Source organism: Saimiri boliviensis, chromosome 17, assembly GCF_048565385.1.
Source record: "Saimiri boliviensis isolate mSaiBol1 chromosome 17, mSaiBol1.pri, whole genome shotgun sequence".
In the NCBI taxonomy this organism is placed as follows: domain Eukaryota; kingdom Metazoa; phylum Chordata; class Mammalia; order Primates; family Cebidae; genus Saimiri; species Saimiri boliviensis.
The window spans coordinates 50,579,194-50,583,657 of NC_133465.1; positions in this window are offsets into that span (position 1 = coordinate 50,579,194).

Below are 4,464 nucleotides of genomic sequence, written 5' to 3' on the forward strand. Positions count from 1 at the left end.
ATAAATAAATTACCCAGTGAGTAATTCATCTCATTTGATTCCTATAAGCATTTTGCAGAATAAAGAAATTGAAGTAAGTAAGGTGTTCAAAGTCACATCACTAATAAGAGGTCTCATCAGGGGTGGGTGTGGTGGCTCATACTTGTAATCTTAGCACTTCGGGAGGCTGAGATGGGAGGATCACTTGAGCTCAGGACTTGGAGACCAGCCTGAGCAACATAGTGAGACCTCGTCTCTATTTTTTTTTTTTTTTTTTTTGAGACAGAGTTCGCTCTTGTTACCCAGGCTGGAGTGCAATGGCGCGATCTGGGCTCACCGCAACCTCTGCCTCCTGGGTTCAGGCAATTCTCCTGCCTCAGCCTCCTGAGTAGCTGGGATTACAGGCACGTGCCACCATGCCCAGCTAATTTTTTGTATTTTTTAGTAGAGGCGGGGTTTCACCATGTTGACCAGGATGGTCTCGATCTCCTGACCTTGTGATCCACCCGCCTCGGCCTCCCAAAGTGCTGGGATTACAGGCTTGAGCCACCGCGCCCGGCTGACCTCCTCTCTATTTAAAGAAAAAAAAGGCTGGGTGCGGTGGCTCAAGCCTGTAATCCCAGCACTTTAGGAGGCTGAGGTGGGTGGATCAAGAGGTCAAGAGGTCGAGACCATCCTGGCCAACATGGTGAAACCCTGTCTCTACTAAAAATACAAAAATTAGCCGGGCTTTGGCATGCGCCTGTAGTCCCAGCTACTCGGGAGGCTGAGGTGGAAGAATCGCTTGAACCTGGGAGGCAGAGGTGGCAGTGAGCCGAGACTGCGCCACTGCACTCCAGCCTGGTGACAGAGCAAGATTCCGTCTAAAAAAAATTTTAAAAAATGGGTCACATCAAGAGTTAAGCCCAGGCAGCCCAGCTGCAGCATCCTGCTCAGCCACCCTGTATTGCTCACTACATCAAGACACAGCCTCCAGTCTCTGTTGCTGCTCTCTACACCAGCAGCCAAGCCTGATTACTTATGTCCCCTCCATGCCTAGCAGAGAGCTACCTCTTTACTCTTCCTTACCAATTGCATCAACTGCTACCTTCTATCTTTCTTTTTCCTTCTACCTTCCTTTTATTTTGTTGTAGAGATGGGGTCTTGCTATGTTGCCCAGGCTGGTCTCAAACTTCTGGTCTCAATCAGTTCTCCTGCCCTGGCCTCCCAAGGTGCTGAGATTATAGATGTGAATCACTGTGCCCAACCCCTTCTCCTTTTTTTCCTTCCTTCTTCCCTCCTCCTCCCCTCTTATTCTGGACAGAGTTGCTTTTCTTTTTTCTTTTTTTGTCAGAGTTTTGCTCTGTCATCCAGGCTGGAGTTCAGTGGCACTGTCTCAGCTCACTGAACCTTTGCCTCTCAGATTCAAGCAAGTCTCCTGCCTCAGCCTTCACAGTACCTGGGATTACAGGCATGTACCACGACACTTGGCTAATTTTGTATTTGTATTTGTATTTTTTAATTTTTTGACATGAAGTCTAGCTATGTCACCCAGGCTGGAGTGCAGTGGTGCGATCTCGGCTCACTGCAACCTCTGCCTCCTGGGTTCAAGTGATTCTCCTGCCTCAGGCTCCCAAGTAGCTGGGACTATAGGTGCATGCCACTGCACCCAGCTAATTATTTATATTTTTGGTACAGATGGGGTTTCACTGTGTTGGCCAGGCTGGTTTTGAACTCCTGATCTCAAGTGATCCACTTGCCTCAGCCTCCCAAAGTGCTGGGATTATAGGCGTGAACCATCCTGCCCCGCCCAGAGTTGCTTTTCAAATGTTTAATTTCTTTTTTTCTTTCTTTCTTTCTTTTTTTTTTTTTGAGACGGAGTTTCGCTCTTGTTACCCAGGCTGGAGTGCAATGGCGCGATCTCGGCTCACCGCAACCTCCGCCTCCTGGGTTCAGGCAATTCTCCTGCCTCAGCCTCCTGAGTAGCTGGGATTATAGGCACGCGCCACCATGCCCAGCTAATGTTTTGTATTTTTAGTAGAGACGGGGTTTCACCATGTTGACCGGGTTGGTCTCGATCTCTCGACCTTGTGATCCCCCAGCCTCGGCCTCCCAAAGTGCTGGGATTACAGGCTTGAGCCACCGCGCCCGGCCACATTTTCTTATATGATATTTTAGACATACAATATTTTAGGCTGGGCGCAGTGGCTCATGCCTGTAATCTCAACACTTTGGGAGGCTGAGGTGGGTAGATCACGAGCTTAAGAGATGAAGACCATCCTAGCCAACATGGTGAAACCCTGTCTCTACCAAAAATATAAAATTAACTGGGCGTGGTGGTGCATGCCTATAATCCCAGTTATTCGGAGACCGAGGCAGGAGAATCGCTTGAACCTGGGAGACGGAGGTTGCAGTGAGATTGCTCCACTGCACTCCAGTCTGGGTGGCAAGAGAAATACTCCGTCTCAAAAAAAAAAAAAAATATATATATATATATATTTTATATATACATTTTAGCTATAAAATATTATATAATATTTTACACAAAATTTTGTATTTATGGCTAAAATATTGATGGGGTTTTGCCATGTTCCCCAGTGAAACCCCATCTCTACTAAAACACCTAGGTACCCATCACCGGTTTAAGAAGTAGCAATATTTAATGCTGTGTGTGGGAAGAAAAAAATGGCAACCTTGTGGTGATTGTTGAAGCCCCAGCATTATTCTGCTCCCGAATTGCACTCTCCCTCCTATCTTGACTGGAAACCTTTTCAGATTTGCCTATGTGATAGATGCAGCTCGACCCACTGGGCTCTTTTACATTACTGCATTGTCCTCTTCATGGGACAAAAAGGAAGAGGGGGGCTCGCTAAGCCGAGGTCCGACCCAAAGAGCTTGGGGCATCGCTTTGAACGGTAATAGGGATCCTAGCTTGGTGACAATCATTTCCATGCATCTGTAGAAACACAAAGTTGCTTCTGACTGACAGTAAGGGAATTTCGAGCGTGATTCTTGACAAGGAAACATAGCAGGAGGTAGGGCTAAAGATGGAGGTGTGGCTTGAATGGAATTTCTTCTGGAAATATATTATGTTGAAATATTTCAGACACAGAAAGGCATATATAGAATAATAGAATAAACCTCTTGCTTAGGAAATAAAACATTAAAAATAGTACCCCTCCCTCCTCCAAAATTGTTCCCAAGGTTTTCTTCCCTGGTTGCATTTTTTATTTTTTATTTATTTTATTTTTTATTTTTAGAGATGGAGTGTCACCATGTTGGCCAGGCTGGTCTGGAACTTCTGATCTCAGGTGATCCACCCATCTTGGCCTCCCAAAGTGCTGGGATTACAGGCGTGAGCCACCGCACCCAGCCTTGTATTTTTTATTTTTTTGAGATGGAGTCTTGCTCTTTTGCCCACACTGGACTGCACTGGCATGATCTCGGCTCACTGCAACCTCCAACTCCCAGGTTCAAGCAATTCTCCTGCCTCAGCCTCCTGAGTAGCTGGGACTATAGGCATGCATCACTATGCCCAGCTAATTTTTGTATTTTTAGTGGAGATGGGGTTTCACCGTGTTGGCCGGGATGGTCTCGATCTCTTGATCTCGTGATCCTCCCGCCTTGGCCTCCCAAAGTGCTGGGATTACAGGCATGAGCCATCGTGCCCAGCCTGTATTTCTTTTTTTAGTAGAGCCCATGTTGGCCAGGCTGGTCTTGAACTCCTGACCTCAGGTGATCTGCCAGCCTCAGCTTCCCAAAGTGCTGAGATTATAGGTGTGAGCCACCATGCCCAGCCTGATTGCATCCTTCTAGATGAACCTCCCTCCTGAATTTGGGGCTTATCATTTTAAGCTGGATCTTGGGGGAGGAGCAGCAGTTTGGGGTCAGGTAGGGTTAGGAAGGGGCATCACCAACAGAATGTCAGGGTAAAGACCCAGAGGAGTGAGTTTGGGAGGCAGGTGTTGGCATGATTGGCAAACTGGGCACCTGCCAGGGAGGAGCTGGGACAGGTAAGTAGCCAGCCCCACTGTTCTCTGGGCCCTGGCTTCCATATTTCCCTCTATCATCGTCCTAATCATACCAAATCCTAATGATCTGTTAGCTTGACTCCAAGATCCTGAGGGTAGGGACCCTCTTGGTCATCACTGTCACCCCAGTGGCTAACCCAGTGGCTGGCACAAATGGCTTTTTGTTAAATATTAAATGGATACATGAGTGACTGACAAACTGATTTCAGCCTGCCTGCTGAGGGGGTTGCTGGTAGCAAGAGGACAGTCTGAGTGGAAAGTGTGAACAAGAGCATTTTGTCATTTTATTACCATTCAGTACAGTCACACCTCCGCCTTCCTCAGTGTGGCCCAGCAGAGACCTTGCTTGAATGCGTATCAGTCAGGGTGAGAAATCTGCTGTGTGGACAGGTGTGTGACGATGTGGTAACCAGATGGGCTTCTCGTGGCTTCCACCACCACCAGTGCTGTTCACCACCCTTCAAACTATTAGCTC